Genomic DNA, 23471 nt, shown 5'->3' with positions numbered 1-23471 from the left:
GGAAGAGGGGAGTAAAATATAATTAACACCTATCTTCAACGTAGTTGTGCAGTAAAAATCCTTAGTTTTGCCACAAATCCACATATTTTGCGCTATTTTGTGCCAAAACTAGTTTACATTCTTATGCCAATACATATGCATATTATATTAAGCTGTTACATCTATTTCTATAATATGACTACTGTTAGATTTCCTTTTTTGTTCACCTGTTCTATGACCTGATATGCCTTTACATAATTGACGCATTACTTATAATTCAAAAGTTTATCAAATAATACTTCTTACAAGTAGAGGACAGCTTGTTAGAGGGAAATTCTAACAAAAATTAAAATGTGTGAATATTAAACACAAGGACAAATCTACTCCTTCAGATATTTTGTTAACATATTTTTGTGTTTCTAACTCAATGGATAATTATATTTTTTATTCTTTGATGAAGTAAAAACAGTTCAATCTCCCAGGGCAACAGAGAAGAATCAGATGAAAATTCACTAAATACAACAAATGAAGAGAAAGATTTATATTAAGCATTGAGAAGAAATACAATTTTCAGAAAGATTTTATTTAATACTCACATCTGAAAGTGATTTCCCCTTCCTTGATGCCACTTATGGCGTAGTTACCGTTCTCTATCGGCTACACTTAAAATCAGTCTAAGAATGCTGACCTAAACTAGAAGTGCTTAGCTTCACTACATAAACGTGTTGATGTTTTTGTCGGCAATTAAAAATCTAAGTTTTTTTTTAAAACATAAAAATATACCTTCAATATGTTAAACTCAACACCTTGTACTTTGGGGAAAAAATAACTCATTTGTTATTAGCAGAACATATGAAATAATCTTTCAGGTTATGTTTTTCCCTGGCTATGTGTACATGCTTTAAAGAAATTCCTTTTTTCTAGTTTACTTAAGGATAAAATAAAAACATGGATTTTAAAATTGTCCACATATTTATGTCTAATTTATGCTGTTAAATATCATTAATTATTATAAACAATACACTTTAAAGTCCCCAAGACACATATCATATTAGTAAAAAGGTATGACTAAATAGATTGAGCTATACAATTTTGTATCATTTAGGGATGTTATGTATTTGGAGGAAAATTTTTCAGTCTGTCTTACACTACCTTATCCACAGAAACATCACTGAGATGGAAGGGACCTGTGTTATGATGGGATCTATTTTCCATCCATGAGTGCTCCAAAGGCACCCAAGGTACTTACTACCTCCCACTCTCCGTGTTCTGTTGGTGATTGCATAAAAATATTCAGTGAGGAGGTGAAGAGCCAAATCCTTGCAAACTAAATGAGGCATCGAGCAAAAAATTTGATGCATCTCTGAGGCAGAATGATATACTCTTGTTCTTGCCAAGTGAAAGCAAACTGCTAATGGTATTCTGTGTACATTGGGATGGAGAAAAAAGTCATTTTCTGGGATAACAGCTACATTTCAGGTATCACAGGCTGTACTGATTTTCTCTACTCCGAAACATAAGGGATTATTTTTTACATACTCTAAGAAGATCCCTGGGTTTGAACATTAGCCATTAAACAAGAATGTAGGACACTGGAGTATTTACTTACCTATTCCCATCCACACTGGTTGACTAATGACCCCTGGGCCATATTCTCCAGCCCAATCCACGTGACTTAGTGTTCCTGCAGTGAGTGAAAGCCTTCAGGCAGAGGATATGGTCCTAATAAAAAGTCATCAGCGTGTACAAGAAAAATAAGAGTACAGGTACATGACAGGAGACTGACAGCATCTGCTGAAAATGTAAAAATAAAATCTTTCCTTGATACCGCTACTCCCTTCAGCTCCTGCCCTTCTCTCCATTTGAGAGCAAAATTCTTTTTAATAAGCCTTTTATATTTCTGTTTCTAGTTTATTTCACCATATTCTCTCTTCAACCTACACCAATCATTTTCTCAGGCCCACCACATTACTGAAATTGATACCAAACCTCTTAATCTCAAGTTCATGTGCCCGATGAACAATAAGCCAATCACTGAGACATCAGTATTCAGAGATGGAGAAAAGTTTATCCAGTTGGCCAAAATGATAAAGCAGGAAGACAGGTTCTCTCAAATCTGCCTTAAGGAAAGAAGAAAGCAGGAGGTCTTCATAGAGCTAAGGGGCTTGGGAGGAGGAGTTTCAGAGAAACAAAGGGGAAACTCATGTTTCTTTCACTTCCGATAAGCCTTTGGGCAATCAGACTTCTGGGCTTCAGCAACAACTGGAGGCTGGTAATCTGGTGATCATAATTTCTTTAAAGGCATTCTTTTTCTTCTGTGAAACAAGCTCATATATCCTTGTGAACCTTGAGTCACCCCTCAGGTTAAACAAGAAAATAGCAAGTTAACAAGATTAACTTCTTTTCATCTGTATCTGTCTTGGGAACAAGGTCAAAGGTAATCGTCTTCTTATTGAAATTTACAGTAACGCTCAGGTACCCAGCTTCAAAATCATCCTTACCTACATGGCTGCAGCTTATAGTTCTGCATGTTCTCACTACTCAAGGATACTTAGCAAATGGAGGATGAAATCTAGCTTGTGATCTACTCACCAAACCATGCACCTGATGTGGGTCTTTATCTACCCAGAAGAAGCGCTTTTCTTCTAATTCCTACAAAGGCACAGCATAGGCTAGCTGTGATTTGTTTATCAACATCATCAGTCATCATTCATCTTGCTAACTTCACCTCAGTTGATGAGCAGCATTTGTCAGAGGTTGATGACTTTCTCCTACTTCACTTGTTGTACAATGCATTCTCCTACTTTTTTTACACCATTGTGACCATTGTTCATTTTGCTGACTTCTCACCTCTCAGACCTCTAGACCTTTGCATGTCCTAGTGCTCAGACTTTCGGAACTTTGCTCATTTTCTATCAACATAGCCCTCTTTGGTGATCTCATTAATTCTCATTCTTGATGACTACCAAATTTATATATAGCGCTGACTGCTACTTTGAATTCCAGATTCAGCTTGACTTTACAGTACTGGATTATCTAATTGACATCTCAAAGGATATATTCCAATCAGAAATCTTCCTCTCACCTCCAAACCTTAACAACTGTACTTTTTTCCATTTCAGTAAATGACTAGTCCATCTTTCCTGTTGGTCACGTGAAACACCTTAGAATCATCTTTGACTTCTCTCTTTCTTCATCCACTTCCATAGCCAATCCAGGCAAATTGTGTTAATTTCACCATCAAAATATACCTAAATTCTAAGGCTATAGATGGTGTTTAAAGCTGTGAAAATTAATGAGATCACTAACAGAGTGTGCGTAGATAGGAGAAGCAAAATATAATATTGGTGTTTTTTGAGACTTTATGAGGTGCCAGGCACTTTGCTGTACATTAAACCCTCTTAATTGCCCAATGTACATGAAGCTAGTTATCTTCATTGAGTGTTGTCTCACACCATAAAGAGAAATTCAGGTCCCCTAAGTCTCTCCATAGAAGTTGCTGCACCTCTCCAATGCATATCAAATGTGTGCTCTGCACTCTGTTGCCCTTGACATATATAGTTATGCAGCACTCCCACTAAGGTGAGAATAATTCTTCTCTCTCACTTCAGTTGTTTAACAGTAGACGCAAAGAAGTGTTTCTTTATGCTTCTGATGTCACAGAGTTTTTAGTGAAACAGCCTTTCTATTTCTATTTGCAGCACCTCTTGCTCAAGAATCAGATATATGTCCCTGGGTCTTAGTCTCCAGTGATTCAGTAATGGTCACCATAACACACCTAAACTTTACTGCTTTCATTCATCTGGGATGGCTTCCTTCCAAGGAGGTAACCAAGTCTGTTAGCTAAATAGATCTATGGTGGAACTCTAGACTTATCTGAACTAATGATCACAACAGCAATATTTATTGAGAACCAACTTTTTAACAGGTAGAAATCTGTACAGCTTGTGTTTATATTGAGACCTTTCTTTCTGATCTAAGCACCTGAATTGTCAACTGTACTTGAAAAGGACTCTCTGGCTAATTCTGAATTTAAACGTGGAATTTGCCTTTTCCCAGATCTCCATGTGTCCCTTTTCACTTCTTAATTTTCCTGCTGATCACTTGCTATTCCGTTTATGATGCTTGATTTTTTTCCCTCACTTATTAGGCAAGATGCATGAATATTATCTGTATCTCAGCTTGACGTTGAGTATTAGAGGTTTTCTTTGCTAGTGTGCCCTTTGATACTGACATGCCACTGCAGGCATGGCATTAATGATAAACCCCAATTTATTACTATTTTAAGTCATTTTATTCACTTACTATAGTCTGAAGAGCTAAGGGGCACTTTTAAAAAATGACAACTAGTAATTTGTCTTCAATGCAGCCCCTAGAGAGACACATCAATATCAAAGTTCCAGGGCTGGTGAGAGAGTAGCTGTCTCAGCACACCACAGAGAAGGCTCCAGGGACACGTTGGCATTTGTTCTATTTCTCAGCAAACATGGAAGAAGATGGTATCTGAGGAGAGGGAAAAGTTGGGAGGGGCCCAGTTAGGATTGAGAAGAAATTTATTAGATATCAAATGTGAATAACGAATTTAGTCAGCATCACTATAATATATGTAAAGGTAGCTTTTAATGGTATTACACAATTTTTAACTCATCTTTTTACTGGTAAAATAAAAGTACAGAAGTCTTTTATCTATGTCACAGTGGTTTTATATTTTATTTCCTTCCTAATTTGCTTATCCTCTCCTAATTTACTCTAAAATATAAATGAAATAAGGAAGAATATTGTAAACATTTTGACTCTTAATTTTTAATCCTGTCTATTTACTTAAGAACAATTGCTTACTTAGTTATATATTATTAGGTACCAAATTAATTGTTATCGACACTGTCTAATGTTTCCCTCCATGTTTTAACCTTACACATAAATCAGATCACTGAGGCTGCATAATGATTTTCAAGGGCTGGAGGATGACATTTATTTCTTTTTCTTTTAAGATTCAGATGTTAGACTTGAATATCCTTAATCTGGTGGAAGTAATGTTAATTTTTATTTTATTTTAATATTTGTTGAATAATAATATTTAGAAAATTCAGTATGGTGTATACTATCATGCATGAAGCACAGGTCCTAAATGAGGCTGCAGGAAAGTCATCTAATGCAATGTTTAAGTATGAGAGAACATTTTTTTTTTAGGGAGTGACACCTAATCAGAGACAGGAGGCTTGACTAGAAATTATTCAGAGAAAGAAGGAGTAAAACATATTTAGAAAGAAGGGATCATATAGACAAAGATCCAGAAGCTAAATAAAACATGATATATTTGAGAACTAAACAAAAATTTGGTATGGCTAGTGTTTATGGAGTGTAAAGGGAAAGTACTGAGATAGGAAACGAGAGTTAAGCAAGGGTACCATTTTGAATTGACTTATGTGTCATATTAATGGTGTTAGAGTTAATCCTAGAGAAAACTTGGAACAATAGATAAATTTTAATGTTGGAATGATAGTGTATATGATTTTTGCTCTAGAAAAACGTCTCCAACATCTGTATAGTTTGGCTCGCAAAGGGGCTGACTAGAAGCAGTAAAACGAGGTGGGAGGTAAGATTTAATGTCACCTTGAACGATCTGGCCCCATGTTTTGATATTTAACTACATTTTGTCACATAAAGTTCTCAATTTTATGAAGAAAAAATTTGTGTCCCCAGGAGCTTGAGAAAATTTGCATTTCCCCTCTTTTAAATTTTTATAGTACTTTGTTTATATTATGGCATTAATAACATTTCATTTCTAACTATGGTTTCTTTCAGTCGCTTATACCCTTTACCCAATATTTGTTGAAATTTTGGAGTACTGTATTATTAATTTCTGGATATTCAGTCGTGTATTGGAAAAAATATCTGTAAAAGTGCTTTTAAAATTTTTACAAATATGTTATGATTTTACCAAGTATGTTCAAAATTCAAGTTCTATCAACAATTGGATAAACGAATATTTATGAATGAGTTAATGAATAGCATTTATGTGTTTCTAACCCAATCCAAAGTTTGGGCATCTCTAGTCTCTTAGGCTTGCCCTATTCGTAAATAATCCAACAATGGACTGGGGCATTTTAGTTTGAATATCTTCCCAAATATGTACTGGACAGATAAGCCCAAGAAGCGTGGTAGTTTCTATCAGCCATAGAGAGCACTGACATGTTAGAATTGTTATGTAAAGTTTCAAGATTTGATTAAATTGCAATATAGATTTAAAGTTTTCAATACAACCGGAATCTGCAAGTGATGCTAAGGCCCTGCGTGCATCTTTGGGTACTTTGAATCCCCGTTACCTACAAGAAGAGTAACTGATTTTAATGACCCAAATTCCTTCTACTCAAAAGGTTCTACGATATTCGCTGCATGCTTTGTGGGAAGGGTTGGCGTACATTCAGTGTTTATCACAAGATAGTTTTAAGTTATAAGTGATTTTAGATGCAGGAATATTCTTAGGGAAATTTGCAGGCCTATAAAAAAGATACCGTAGAAAAACAAAACTAGATCTATGACAAATGGTTGCAAAGACTGCTGCTGCGGACCCTGCTGGTGTTTACTGCACAGGGCTAGTTTATAGTGAGAAAGCTTTATTCTTTATGTCTGGAAATACGCAGAACCATAAAAATGTAATGGTTAGTTTAACCTATAAAGAGTTTTCTAATCAGTTAGTTCCCGACAGAAGGTGGAAATTGTATCTTGTGAGAGATTTATTTTATTCCTCTTCCTTTAATTTTCAGAGCTCAGGAATGCTTTGAAGATGTTGGAGAGAGCCTGATAAATTTTCACAGCGTCATATAGAAGCTGTGTGAATAGAAAACATATCCACAAAATGCGAACTTGTGTGTACGTGCTTCCCGGGTTCATTAATTCATTCCACAGTCATACTGATAAAGATGGAAATTATGAAAGAGCTGAATTTATGGATTAAGTTAGGAACTTAATCTCCATGGCAACATACAAAAATGATAAAGTAATTAAATATAACATTTATAGCTTGCTCAATAATTTAGTTGTCTGGTAATTATTAGTATGATTATAAAATGACATAAACAACTGTGGGGCTCAAATGTGTGATTATGTACAATATATGCCAAGCTGGCACTTACTGAACATATTTTGCTGATTATACAGGCAATTAATAAATACTTACATGGTGCAGCTGTGCTGAAAATGCTAAATAATTTACCAGAAATTTTGTGTGTGTGTGTGTTTCATCTAGATGCACGTATGCTGGTACTGAGTTAAATGGTACTGCTCATTAATAGATCTAAATGTAATTTACTTCACTAAATGTAATTTACAGCACTAAAATGATTTAAGGAGAACTCAGCCTTATTTTCTTGATCCTATTCTTAAGCCTTATTTTGATTTCTAAGCAGAGCATATTGTCACAATTATCATAGTAAAAGTATACTATATTTTAAAATTTTTACCAAAATGGAATCCAAACTAATGTTTTAGATTTCTGTCAAAATCGCAACAATTTTGATACGTTTAGAAAATAACCAATGGAAATCCATAAAAAATTTCTTTTCAATCCTGTCTCCTGGATAGCTAGGGGCCCAGAGTGCTGAGACCAGCACAGGGCAGAGTATCTCAAAGCCTAGGTGTAGTATGGGAGATGTCATGATACCCGCTTTATGGGTGCACTGATGCACCAAGACAGAAATATTAGAAGTAACATATTTGTGACAATTAAAATCTGGAGTTCAGATCAAGCCAATGTACTAGTCTGAAAGAGGTTAATTAGACAATGGGAGTGTAAAAATGTATAAAGTCCATAAGACAGAAGCTGGAAAAATTCACTCAAAACACACACATGTGTTTATATATACTTATGTGCACACACACATATACCAGTTTAAAACAGAGGTTGGGAATGGGACCTAAGGCAATTTCTACACAAACTAGTGAATAGATGCAGTAATTTTTACTTTTGGTTGTTCATGGCAATATCAAGATGGGAGGGAAGGCTGCATGGATGATATTATAGGAGCTGTTTTGTAGAGAGAAAAAAGTGCTGATAGCCCCAGATATAGCTGAGTGATTTCAGGGTCCTTATGTACACTTATGCCCAAGCACAGGAAATATAGCCCTGAAGCCTACATACTCTCTTCAATTTTCCAAACCAGTAATAACAACAATAATAAAGATGATAATAACACTAAAAATGATGACAGTTATTTTTAACCCCTGACCAACACCCATAAAACCACCTTCGTCTCTTCCACTGTTTGCTATCTCTGTGGATGGCCATATTGGGCATCAAATTATTGAATCTATACTCCTAGGAATAATGCTTGGCATCTCCTCAAGAGACTCTCCCCCAGCCCCATCATATGCCCCATTGCTATGTCCTATTTATGTAACTTTCTAAATATCCTTTATCTTAGAATCTCTTCAAGTCTGCCTCTTTCACCTACTCCAAGCTACAATCCTGACTCAACTGGATTATATAGTAGCCTCTCCTCTTGATTAAATTATTGTTAAAAAATATTCCATTGACTCTCCCTTGGCTTTCCTTGTAGGTGGCTAATTCTCAGTTTCCCAGCCTTGGGAGAATGAAGAGGGGAGTGAAAGAGTTCTTCGGTTAATGCTTGTAATATGCTTATGTAGCTGGGTGTGCCCTCTTGTGCTTCTATCATCACTGTGAGAAAAACATGCCCAGCTAGTTCACTGGTCCAAGGAGAGTGAGACAAGCTGGACACACAGCTTACTGTAAAAAAGCAAAATAGATAATCTGAAATTGATACCATTTTCTTTAAGTTAAAAAATAGTTATTTTTAAACTTATCTATATTTTACAAGAGCTTCTGAAAGATTCATGATCTGGTCTTAACTTTAGCATGTATGTTGACATTTGCAAGTATACTCAATCCTGAAACATCAATCACTGATATCATTCAATGCAAATCAGTACAGGATCGTATTCAAACAAAACAAAGCAAAATGAAACAAACAAAAAGCTACCTCTAATTCCTAATGCATAACACGAAGCCTAGACTAAAAAAGTGCTTGTACTGTTTGGAGGTGATGCTGATGGTGAAGACCCTGATATTGAAACCCACTTTTATGAGACATTGTGCATGTCCAGGCATAAAAAGAACTGAAGGATCAAATCATTGTAATGAAACATGTACTTGGGAAATATCTCCAGGCATGAGATGACGCATGGGAAGTAGTGCGTAATGCCTGGGTAGGTAATATGGTATTAGAAAATGATATGAAATGGTGAAAATACTGCAAAAGAAAATTTACTTTTAGATTAATAATAAAACCCTAGGCAGGCAGAAGTATTTTAATATACTCAAATTTACATCATACCATGGTATGCCAATCATCTTATGGCTTTCTTCACCAACGTGTGTTTAGAATGAGAACAAATGGATAAATGATTTATTTTATTCTGCTAAAAATGCCTGCTCTGCAAAGTAATACAAGCATAGTGAAACCAACAATGCGAATGTCCAAGTATCTTCACACATTGGATGTCTACAGATAGAGCCAGGGTCAAAGAGAGAGATTTAGGCTGCTTCTGATGACTCTACCTGATAGACAAGTTTGTGCATTGATGTAATGTCTCTTAAAGGTTACAGAAATACGGAAAACTACTTGAGGGGGCTAGATTCCTCTTTAGACTTGGATTCATTCACATATGAGCATAAATATAAACCTGATTCTAAGTTTTAGTCAAAATCGGAGGACACTAGGTAAGAGGAGGACATTACATTTTACTAAGTCATTGAGTAGAATTAAATGGTCATGCCCCTTGTTTCAATACTGTATGGTCAACAATAGAAATAACTAAGAATTTGTTTGCAATAAACTAGGCTAAACAGTGTATAAAAACTTACTGTCCTATTTTACTACCTCTCCCTCTCAAACTTATCCATTCTTCTGTGCTATCTTACTCCTTCTCAGTTGTGTCTGAATAATGCTAGAAAATCAGCTAGCCATTATTCAGAACTATGGTCTCTAGGAAATTGTTACCATGAGTACACAAGAAGTATATGCAGTAAAAGCCCTATGCTGAAGTGTAAACATGTTTGTGATACTCTTAAAAGCATTTTCCTACCTCCTGCTGCTGTTTGGATAGGCATGGCTTGGCTGAGAGCACTCAGGATTCTAGGTAGTTGACTTGGAGACATTCCACAGGATGGAACTGAAGCCAGTAACATAAAATCAATTCTTTATCTTGTATACAATATTTGAAAAAAGAATGAAGTTAATGAAAATCATTTGAGATTAAAGTTCAGTTCAGCTTAGTTTTTGAAAGCGAATCTATGTTCTTTGATAATGGAAACACTGGATACTGCAGTGTGTGTGTATTTTGTGAAAGAACTGCAGTATTAATCACTACACATATAACAAATGAAAACATTCATTGTTAGTGCTAAAGTGCGTATACACATTTTGGCCAAATCAAATCTAGATACATAAAAAATGTGTTGATACATGTAAATTAAGGTGGTTAAGAAAGTGGACAAAACAGTAAGAAAAATGAATAGTAGGTGAAAAGCGAAAAAATAATTAGACGTAAGGGAAATATTTCCAAGATGAACTATTTTTTTTTTATAGTGACACTAGGGTGTGTACTTTGGGGACCTGGAAATCATGGAGAAACCCAAGGATGACACGGAAAGAGCTAGGCTCAGGCTCAGGCTCTTTCTAGGAATTCATTATTGTTCCTATTTTTCTAATGAGGAAAATTAGGCTGCAAGATGTTAAATAAATTATCCGGTCACAGAGTCTTATGTGTTGGAGCATATATATTCCTATACACTCGCACAATGCTGACCTCCAGTTCCTGCTTTGGGCTTTGTACAATTATGTTTACAACTTATATGTGCGTGTGTGTTTTATTTTTGGTTTGTTTTTGCAAGTAAGTTTTAAAGAATTATAGTACATATTTTTGGGATACAGACACACTTCTGTACACATTATTCCTTAAATAATTATGATTATTTAAATATTCCCGGGCTTTTTTTTAACAGTAGTATAAAGGTGTGAAATGTAGACAGTTATGTTGTAGAATAATGTTCTGAGACCCTAAACAATTGTTTTATTTTTTTCTCAGTAGTTCATTTCTTTCTCTGACTGTCCCCTCTCTCCTCCTTTTACCGTCTTGTTCTTATCATCAGAGAAGGAATGTGAGAGAAAGTGTAGCAGTAAAGAAAAGTCTCCTTATCTTTGGTTCCAAAAAATCTAAGTCCTGATATAGAGAAGATATTTGGGAGAAACATCATGAGACAGGGCAGACCCCGCTTTCATTCTCCTATCTCTGTGCCTCCATCAGAGTCTGCTGGGCTGGGCAGAGGAGGATAACGGTATAGAGAGGAGATAGTAAAATGATGGCATTGAGCTTCCTTTGCAGAGAAGCATTACACTTTGCTTTAAGAGCAAAACCCTGAGAGGACAGCAAGTCTCTGGAAAGGGAACAGCTGAGGAGTCTTAGGTTCTTGAAAACCTCATTCATATTTCTATTTTAAAAAGTTATTATGGAAGCAGTAGAATAACTTCTAGGTGCCAAATCATGACAAGGAAAGTATCAGAGAATGTTCTGAATCTGAGTGGCCATATGCTTGGAAAAACAGGGAGTCTCAAGAAGGAATTGCATGTTCAGACCTGCAGGATGAGTGAGAATGATGGAGCTCTCAGGAGATGCCCCTGTGGACAGATGACCTCAAGATGAGATGGGTGCTTCTTCTTCTCTTAGATCTGGGTGCTGCACAGCCTTCCAGGAACTTTGAGACTGCACTAGGAAATTGAGAAGATCCCATTTGACTGTAATCACATTTCTTCAGGGGAGTGGAGCTTGAAATAAACATGAACTCAAATTACAGAAAATATGGTTGTACTTTATGTGTTAACTTGACTGGGCCATGGGGTGCCCAGATATTTGGTCAAACATTATTCTGGGTGTTTCTGTGAAGGTGGTTTTGAGTGAAATTAACATTTAAATCAGTAGACTGAGTAAAGCCTCTTACTCTCCCAATGTTTGGTGGGCCTTAGCCAATCAGTTGAAGGCCTGAATAGTTAAAAAAATTGACCCTCCCCAGAATAAGAAAGAATTTTTCCTGCTTTTGAATTGAAATATAAGCTCTTTGTGGGTTTTGAGCCTGCTGGTCTTCAGACAAGAACTACACCATTGGTTCTCTTGGGTCTCCAGCTTACCCGTTCACCTTGCAGATTTAGGAACTTACCCACCTTCATAATCATATGAGCCAATTCTTTAGAATAAATATGTCTTTATATATGTATGCACACACACACACACACATATATACACACACACATGTCCTATTGATTCTGTTTCTCTGGAGAACCCTGATCAATACATGCTCTCTGTACATCCAATTGTGGAGTAAGTTCCTACTCTCTAAAACTTTAAAAAATTTGGCTATTAAATGAGCAGAGAGATAGGACAGTCTTTGAAGAGGAAGTTGCATCAACAGAGATTAATTTTGCTTTGTCTGTTTTTCTTTACACAGGACCTACTAGACAATACCGGACCTGATAGATACTTTGAGAATGAAGTGGTTGAATTACTCAATTGCTAACTATCCTACATGGAACATCTTTCAATAGTTTATCAGTTAGGACTGATGTACATGTTCAGGCACCTAATATACTACCCTGGGACCAACGCCTTGGATTAGGATCTGGGCTTTGTTGAATTGTTAAAGATCAGTAATTTTTTCTATTTGATAATAATTATAGTATGTACAGTTTGTGTTTAGCTTAGTTTATGAAAATAATATTTAGCATATAATTACAAAATTCCATGAGCTAAACAAGCAACATCACTCAGGAGATGCTTCCTAAATTTTACATTTTTTTGTTAGTATTTCTTTTTCTTTCTACAGTGAAGCTGTAAGAGTGGCTTGTTTTTTCTATAATAAACTTTACACGTGTGTTTATGTACTGCTAACAACCAATTATCGGAAAATTCTGAAATTTAAAATTTAAGAAATACCTTTTTCATTCATTTTAAGTTAATTCTTAGGTTCCCTAACAGTACACCACAACAATTTCCAGGGGCACTGAGAGATATTTCAAATTTCAGGGGTAATTTAGCAATCTCTGCCAGACATCAAGCAAACTGTTAGCTTGAAATAGTTTCAGTATTAGATGACTATAATCTTTTTGATAATGTGTCTTTGTAAAGCTGGGTTTTTAGCAACTGCTGTGATGAAAAGCAAGTATGGGATTTCAATCAATATAGAACAGAGAATGGGTCTGAGATGTTATGTAGTGACAAACATGTACTATGTTGTTCGGACATAAACACTAAGATGTTTGAACATAACTATTTACTAAACAAAATTGTTAGCTATTTCTTTTGGTTTAAGGGGGCCACGAAAAAAATTACTGACACTCTAAATTACAGAGAACTGAGGAAGGTTGGAAGCTCCTGAGATAATCAACCCAATGATTCAATAGATAGTATTTGAATCCTATGTGACAGCGCTGTTCCAAGTTCTTTTTTTTAAAGATTGGCCCTGAGATAATATCTGTTGACAATCATTTTTTTTTCTTCTTCTCCCCAAAGGCCCCCAGTCCATGGTTGTAGATTCTAGTTTTAGGTCCTTCTAGTTCTGCTATGTGGGACCCCACCTCAGCATGTCTTGATGAGCGGTGCTAGGTCTGCACCCAGGATCCAAATCTCTGAAACCCTGGGCCTCCGAAGTGGAGCACGTGAACTTAGTCACTCGGCCATGGGGCTGGGCCCCCAAGTTCTGGTCTATAACGATGCATGAAACAATCCTGGCTGCTGGTTCCACGGATTTTCCTGTCGGGTACAGCCTTTCGCTAAGTGGCTAATCTACAACAAAACAGTAAAAGTGTATGAGTTACGCTGAATGCAGAGTGAATGCTATCTACTATATATATGTCTTTTTATTACTACAATCCTTTATGACCCTTAGAATACTTTTGCTACACTTATTTTATGTCAGGATTGTTCCTTGGCAACACAGTAAGACAGATGGAGTCTCCAGCATCCTTTGGTACTCTTTTCTGTGTCTACTCAAGGCACAGTTGCTCAAGTCTCTGGACTATTATTGGCTTCCGTGGCTGCACAGAACTCTTCATTTTTGCCTTTCTCCCAGGCTCACATTACCAAAATGACCCATGGTGTAGCCTGCCACCTCCGAATTTCACTCATCTATTAAAATATCCATGTTCTGACTAAAATGCATTTTAATAGAATACTTCAAAAGAATTATGACATTATTTCAGTAGAAATATGTATATACATACACACACACAGAGTGTGAAGTCAGGAGGACATTATGGGAGATTCTTGAGAAAGTCTCATATTGTACCATATTATCTACTCATCTCATTGAAAAGGGAATTGACTATCTTCTTTTATGTGTGCGAAGCTACATATTTGATTATCATACTTTTTGGCACTTATCCTCAGTAAGTTCCTTTGCATTCTATCTACTCTATCTACTCATTGTAGTTGCTTTCTATTATTACCTGGAACCAATCCTGCCCTCCAGTGTTCTTGCTCTCCCTTTTATGCATGTACGCTCCCATAACATTTCCCTGGCCCAAGTATTTCTCTAGGCTAGAATTTTCTGAAATTTATGCTCTTCCAAGCCATATCCTTAAATCTTTTAAGATCAATATTTCCTGATAAATTTGACCTATAACAATCACACTGCTTCTCCAAATTCTTATTGTTCTTATTATCTGTACCACACATACTTCTGCATATGGATTTAGTCTCTAATTCTTGATTCTGTAATTAGACATTTTTATCTCCTCTGCATTACTAACTAGATTGGAGATTCCTTTCAACTAATGGCCACTTATTTACTTCTTGGAGAAATTTTGTACTAGGATACAAAAATACTGTAGCCTTTTTTCTATAGAGAAATTAAGCCTGAGTAACTATTTATATACCTATTCTTCTTGAAAGATGAGATCCAATGTAATGGTGAAGGAGAAAGTGATGTGAGGCAGAGAAGGAAGGAAAGCAAAAATAAGATGGGACCTTACAGAGCTGGTTACAGCTTCACCAGAAGACAGAATTTGATCACGTGGATGGTCTTTGAAGAAGCTGTATGGACCACTGACTTGAAGGGCAAAAAATTGATCTGATGAGTCCTTCTTATATTCTTTCTCTCATTGGCTAAAGTTTACCTCAGAGGACTCCTTGAACTTGCAGTCTGTATTTCACAGCCCCCCGGGTCACCCTTTGTGAAGCCTTACCCCATGCCTGGCATTGGGAGAAAAAAAGATCTAATGCCCATTATTTCTATTTTTTAAGGAAAAATCATGCTCAATATTTGAAAACATTTAAAAATTTTGGGGGCCGGCTCCGTGGCTGAGTGGTTAAGTTCACGCACTCCCATGCAGTGGCCCAGGGTTTGGATCCTGGGCACGGACATGGCACCACTCATCAGGCCACGCTGAGGTGGTGTCCCACATCCCACAACTAGAAGGACGTGCATCTAAGATATGCAACTGTGTACAGGGGGGGTTTGGGGAGATAAAGCAGAAAAAAAATTCATATTATATTGTGAATATTAAATAATAAAACAAAATAAGTTTATTAATTTATTTTATTCAACAAATACTTATTTCGTTCCCAAATCTACCAAACATTTGTTTCAGGTGATGCTTTTAATGGGAGTGAACTAATAGACAAACTACCTCTCATCATCTACCTTGCATCTTAGTGGGGAGAGATGAATAAATAATAAAATAGCCAAGTAAATTGTGTGGTGCTTTAGACGGTGATAACTGTATGGAGATGAAATAAAGCAGTGAAGTAACAACATGCGCTGAATGAGACTGTATGGAATTTACAATGGGAAGGTCTGGGGAGCCCTCTTTTAAAAGATGGCATACGAGCAGAGATTTAAAAGAGGTGAATGAGTGAGCAAAGATTTAAAGGAGGACAAAGCATTCAAGGCGGAAGAAAAAGCAAGAGCAGAGTTCCTGATATGAGAATATTCTTGATGTGCTCCAAAAGCAGAAAGGAGGTCAATGTGGCTGAAGTGAGCAAGTGAAAGAGAATTTTAGGTGATAAAGTTGGGGAGTAAACAGGAGCCAGAAAATGTTAGGTCTTTTAAGCCGTGTGAGGATTTTGTCTTTTATTTTGATGGCAATGAGAGGCATTATGGGATTTGATCTGCCTTATATCTTACCAGGATTTTTGTGATTACTTCATTAAGACTAGTTAGTAGACTACTGCAATAATGGTGGCTTGGATCAGACAAGTTGGTGTGGAGTTACGTATTACAAGGTCTAAAATTTCATGTGCTGCCTGGACATCTGTGAGCGTCACAGACCAGCTGTACCTCACTTGATGCTTAATTGAATGGGGTTCACCTTCCTGCCAGCTCACAGAATTATTCAAACAAGCCAGTCCCTTGTCGGAACCAGGCGTCATCTTCTCCTTTTGTTACTACAAAGCCTGCCTCCCACAGACCCTGCTGGTTCACTCTGCAGAACCAGGTGGTAAAAGTCTAATTATCTTTTGAAAATAAATCCAATAGAATTTGTGTGTAGATTGAGTATGGAGTACAAGAGAAAGAGAGGACTTCAGAATAGCACCATGGGGATAAAAAGAAGCCCGTGTTTTTTAACCTAAGATATTGGAATAACACAGTTGCTGGTAACTGACATGGGGAAGACTGTGAGAGGAACATATTGGGGTGAGTGGACCAGGAGTTTAGTTTGGAGTATATTTTGTTCGAAGTGGTATATCATTTTGAGATTGGCCATGAAAATTGGCTACCGCCCTCTTCCTTCCACAGGTATTGATCCCTAATAAATATTCTGCATGCTAAACTCTATTTCAATGTTTTTTTTAGAGAACCAAACCTGCAATAAGGTCCAAGACTTGAACATTGAAAGCCCTCCAGAACTTAGAGGTTGGAGATTTGAGGGAAAACCAGAAAAGAAGACATCTAGGGAAGTGGGAGAATATCTGGAAAGTGTCATTCCTTACAACCTAAAAGATGATGGTCATTCAAAAATAGGGACAGATCACCTGGGTCAAAGTTTGCTGACAGATCGTGATGAGAGACGAGGAATGATCACAGATTCAGCACCAGCGGCGATGACTTTCACAAGAGCAGTTTCAGTGGGAGAGCAGAGCCAAAGAGCGAAGCAGTTTCCAAGCAGAGTATGGGGAGGTCAGAGAGGTGTTTTGTTTTGTAAGAAGGAAATAGAGCACTTTTGTATGTTGACTGGGAAGACCTGATGGAGAGAGAAAAAAATGATGCAGGAGAGAGTAGGCAATGCAATCTAGTGCAGAAGTGGAGGGGTTGGATTAAATTTGAAAAACAGATCATTAAACTATACTAAAGGAGGCAAGGCAGAATATAGGTGAATAAATACTGGTTTACAGGGAAAGTGTTGAAAACAGACAAACTTAATTAGACACAATTTGTATAGCATAGCAAAAGAGGAGATATTCACGAGGAGATATTCACGGATTTTTCAGTCTCCTCTCTTTTATAGCCTCCAACTCCTTCTCTAAGGGCTCATAATAGAGCATTTCAAAGCCCATTAAAATATCCACTTCTCGGCTCCCTTATCTGAACACTTCGACATGTGGCCATGGTGTATTTGGTTTCTGATTACTTATTTTTGTTAAAATACATTTTCTATTTGGCTATCTACCTTACCTACCTTCTCTTCTCTATCCTCAATTCCTTATTCTATAATTATATCAACAATTTGCAAAGAGAAGTATAATTTAGAGCATAATTTTGCCCCTCTTTCCCCCCCCCCCCCGCTCCTAGCTAGTACTCAGTAAATATTAATTGATCAACTTTTTGGAATGTTCTTCCTCCCAAACCACTTCCTTCCACTACTTGGAAACCTCCCTCACTTCCTCCAAGTCTTTGCTTAAGTTTCACCTTCGATAATGCTTACACTGACCAACCTATTTAGTCCTGAAAATTTCGCCCTTTCTTGTCCTATTTTTCCAGACACTCCTCCTACTTTTACTGTGTTTTATATACTTTAGACTTTGCTTATTTGTTATATGTATTATGTGTTATCTCTCTCTCCCACCCTGATACAAGCCCCACAAGAGCAGAGTCCTGTGTATTTGGTTCATTGATGATTCCCAAAAGCCTAAAGCATTGCTAGGCTCCGAGTAGGTGCTCAATAAAATGAATTAATGAATGCAATTATAATTCCTATACATTTATAGCAGCAAGTCCCTCTTCAACTTTTCCAAATTTACTCAGGAATATATATATGCTCATCCTTTTCTGTAATTTATTATGCACCAACCATATGTTTCATATTACTTTAAAAGCCATGATCATCATTATTTATTTAATTCAAAAGATACTTATTGTACAAATAAAGGAATATTTATTGATAAAATGGCGCTATGGGTTCTGTGGCATATAATGTTAGACAATGCTTGCTCTCTGCTTCCACAGCTTATAATCCGCTATTAGCAAGTGATGATGAAAAAATATTTCATGTCTGGTAACAATTTTGATAGATTGGTAGTGACTATCTAGAAAGCTGTGCTGAGCTGAGACTTGGGTCAATTATCTCTGCCCTCTGAGCTGTTGTGAGTGGGGTGTGGACTCACGGGTGCTGCGTGAGTACTATCTCTGAGCGAGGCTGGAAGTTATATGAAGGCAGGGACCACTTTCATTTTGTTCACAATTCTATTCTCAGAAAGCAGTATATAATTAGTGATTGATAATTATGTCGAACCAATGAATAAATACCACAATAATGCAATGAATTGGTGTAAGAGGATATTAGTATGAAACTATTTCTACCTTCCTTTTTTCACTGAGAAGCTGGTATCATTGACATACTAAAATATGAATAAGACACATCTCCATATGCAGAATTTGCAGAGGAAAGTATTAAAAACAAAACAGAACATGACTTTTCAACTCACTCACCTATTTCAAGAGGTAGAAATGAGTGAGAGTGGAAAATGAGAGGAAAGGATATTTCATGAGATGCCTATCTCTGAAAAAATATGGACTCCGTGGACCCATTGCCACATGTTTGTAAGGGGGAGGTGTATAGTTCTTTTGGCAGAAATATCAACAGGGGACTCCCAGGAGAACACTTGGAGAGAGTGTAAAGTTCTGGAAAATGGTGAATGAGAGATTCCTCCACTTGAATCACTGGTCATCTACCCCACAGAGACTTACACTGTTGGAATCTCTGGTTGTTCCATGGCACTTAGATGGCTCCTTAAAAGGCTCCAACTATCTCTGTCTCTTGGCATATGTCTGGTCCTTGAAACACTCATGAATATTTTGTTTCCATAGAAGTAGGGCATGCACATGGTACCCATGTGGTACCGCTTTCCTGACTTTTTGAACAAAGCAATAAATCAACTATCTCATAACCTCTATATTTCCTAAGTGGAAATCAGTTCTTCTGTACAAGTAGCATTAACAAAGGTGAAAGAATGACGTATCTCTGCTTGAAAAGATCATTAAGACTCAAAATGTTATTTTACCATTTGAATGTGAAATTGATGAAAATGTGTGTAGATCATTTTGCATTAATTTAGGATTTCAGTATAATCATAGACAGTATTGTGCCTGTTACTCTAAGAACACTTTTGCAAAGATAGTGCTCTTCTCTTAGTTTGGTTAATCAGCATTAACAAAGGTGAAGTAGGCATCACTGTCTGAAAGTGAACTGAGCGTTAATCATTGACTGGATTTTAGACATTCTAACGAGTTGAGTATAGTTCAGATCCTCGGTGAGAACTAAGGAGCTTACAGCACTATGGGATTATGATCTCTATATCACTTACTCTTAGACAGTATGTGATGTAGAAGACAGAACTGCAATATAGCTACTCCAAAATTTTGTTTAAATTATTTTTTACCAAATTTTTAATATAAGATCATTTTCTTATAATATGGCTCTTATCTTAAAGTTAAGGAAATTCTTGATTAATTGAAGCCTTGGCTATGGATTTCTGTTAATCAAAGTTTTACTGTATCTTCTTTCTAAATTCACCTTTGATGTTAATTAGAAATTTAATTTTTAATTCTCATACTTTTGTGACTATAACTATCCTCTTTAGATATTGATGTACCTTCAATTTTTAAGTTATATCATTAAAAGATCTTAAGCTGCAAAATATTATTCCTGACATGGGAAACTTAATGAAGGAAGGAAAACTTCAACTAATATATCATAGTTATTAGTTAATAAATAATTTGACTATAAGCAAATTTAAATTAAATAAAAACTATTCTAAATTTTATTTTTATTATACTTTTTATACTTAATTCTCATATGATTTTTCATAATAATTTCAACTTTTGAAAATGTGCTCAAATTTTTTCCTTAATATCATGTTTGATTCATCTTTGAAGACTCATTTGAACTTTAAACACTAAACTCTAGCCATCAATTGATTAAAGAGAATAGAGACCATGAAAGTAAGTCAATTATTCTACCCTTTTATCTTTTACTCAACCGTGTACTCCTTGAGATTTGGTTCTTCATAATTACTCTCTGGAAGGGTAATTTACTGACACATGGCCTTTGTCTAACTAATGGCATATTTTCTGCTACAATAAACAACCTATTTGGTCCATTTACTCCTACAGAAAGAATTACATTATTCAGTGACTTTGGCATAACTTAGTGAATTTATTGGGTGACCAGATAAAAAGCTTTTCTACATATAAGGCGAAATGCACTGAAATGCCAGGCAGTGCCTCATAAGCCACATAAAATTGTCCAGACTCTAAGTTCAGAAATCCAGCCATGGCATTTTAGTTCTGAGTGGCCACTGACTTACTCTCCCACTTAGAGCACATATTCAACTTCTCCGAGACTGTCCTACCTAAACAATGGGGATAAAAATTCTACCCACCTATGTTAGTGTTGCTACGAGAATTTTTATATTATCTCAGCTTTTGAAGTTTGATGTATGTTTTTCTTTGTTAATGATTCAAATGAGTTTTTATAGAAAAAGCCTTTACCATAAACCATCCTGGTCAGTTAGTGTTAGGGTTGTTAGACATTGAAAGAACGTGGCTGATCTTTATTTTTCCTAGAAGGAAAAGAGAACCAAAAAATTAGCAATTAGTAAAACAAACAAAATAACAGTGCTCAACTCTGGCAGTTGAACATGTTGCTTCTATATTTTGGATTGTGCCACATATTTACAACAGTGGATTTATTAGCTACTTGGAGCCACAATGAAATTGCAACTCCACTTACTAGTGAAGAGGTTGAGCATCCCTGCAAGAACTAAGAACTTAAGAAATTGAGGGTCTGTGTAGCACTCACTATGTTAAGAAATAAAATAAAGGTGAAAAATATAAGCGAGGTCAAAAATAAAGGAAGAGGCGGAAGTTAGATTTCTGTTATTTTCCTAATTCATTTTTAGAAGTTGGACAGGTGTAGATTAGAGGTAGATAGGATCATCTTAAATGTATATCAAGACAAAGCATTTAGAATCACTTAGACAATTTAATCATGAAGAATAGGAGTCATAAAATAAATTTTTGCCAGTAGAATTTAGCTTAGAAGCTCAGAGATTCTACATTTGTCTGATACATGATTTATGCTTGTAGTACTAAGTTGTTTCTATAATAATGGACAAATCCTTATTTAACGGTATAACAAAATTTCTCCTGGACAAAGCAAAATGTCAATTTACATTACTGTTCTATCTTTCTGTGAAGTAAATACAGCAGTCAAAAGCTAGGGTTTTTTTTTTCCCTCCCCAAAGCCCCAGTACATAGTTTATTTCCTAGTTGTAAGTCCTTCTAGTTCTTCTATGTGGGATGCCACCACAGCATGGCTTGATGAGTGGTGTGTAGGTCCGTGTCCAGGATCCAAACTGGTGAACCACAGGCTGCTGAAGTGGAGTGTGCGAACCCAACCACTACGCCACCCGGCCAGCCCTCAAAAAGCTATGGTTTTTAAAGAATCCTTAAACTAGTAGGCTGTACAGTGCTCTCCCCTTATCCTCAGGGGATGCGTTCCAAGACCCCCAGTGGATGCCTGAAACTGCAGATAGTACTGAACCCTGTATATACTACTTTTTCCTATACATACACATGATAAAGTTTAATTCATAAATTAGGCACAGTAGGAGATTAATGACAACAATAATAAAGAACAATTAAAAGAATATACTGCAATAAAAGTTATGTGAATGTGATCTCTCTCTCTCTCAAAATATTTTATTATACTGTACCCCTCCTTCTCCTTCTTGTGATGATGTGCAATGATACAATGCCCAAGTGATGAGATGAAGTGCGTGAACAAGGTAGGTATTGTGAGATAGCCAATTTTTCATTTAATATTTTTGGACCATGGGTAACTGAAACCGTGGAAAGCAAAATTGCAGATAAAGGGGGGACTATTGTAGTATATAGATCAAGGAAGAGACAACAAGTGATTAAAACAGAAATAGAAAATTCCAGTAGAAATTAGTCTTGTTAGTATTATGTCTTGTTAGTATCATGGAGTTCAGGCATGATACTAATCATTGAGCTAATTGTTAAGCTAACCGACACCTACAATTTCAACAAGTTTCTTAAAAAAGTTATGCCTTTGATGCCATCATAGAAATAGCTTCAGGAGGCAATACTCATTTGAAAAACAAGAATGCAATGTTAAGATTTTGATTCCACTCTTTTAAACAATGCAGACTCTACCAAAATATGTACATTGTGAAAGAATGAACAGGAAGAATGATTACTCTAAAACATCTGGTTACTGAGAAAAATCCTGAAATCAGGTTTAAACATTAACTTTAACTTCAGGTTTAAACATTAACGTCACATACACCAAACCAATATTTCTATCAAGTAGTCACGCAACAGATATTTGAACATTGTCAATGATTCTATATCCAAGACTGCTCATTTTATCTTGAAATGAATCTGAATGTTAGCAAGCCGAATTGCTGGTCAGATATGTTTTTAATCTGCAGGATACTAATGCACTCAAATAGCCCAGACAGGATTCATTGGTAATGGGTGACTCCATCTAAATAGTTCAGCACATGAGTAGAGTTTAAACTTTAGTTATAGTGAGAAATGATCTAGGTCAGATAGTGTCAAGAAGAAGAACATGAATTTTCAATTTTATTTGATTCACAGATTATTAATTGTCATTTAAAAAATACTCAAGGTTTTGAGCAAAACAACATTTAGCACCACCCCAGTGCCAGTGCTCAGTTGTATCTGCATTCTAGACAGATTGGGGGTGTGTCAGCTGTGCTTAACATTCAGCTGTTCCTGTAGCCCTGCTGCCAAGATGAAGGATCTTCAGATACACACGGCATCTCTGCATCATTTGCTAATATACCCAGGTTATAAGCAATACCATGTTTGCATCCAAGGCGAGAAAAAATATGAAAATACTTTTTACTCTCTCAAATCAAGTTCTTATGACTTGCATTGGATTTTATCATCAAAATTTTGATTCAAGGACTAAAAGAGTTATGTACCTCCATAC

The sequence above is a fragment of the Equus quagga genome, chromosome 4 (assembly GCF_021613505.1).
Source record: "Equus quagga isolate Etosha38 chromosome 4, UCLA_HA_Equagga_1.0, whole genome shotgun sequence".
NCBI lineage: Eukaryota > Metazoa > Chordata > Mammalia > Perissodactyla > Equidae > Equus > Equus quagga.
Note: the sequence above shows the minus strand (reverse complement) of the source record.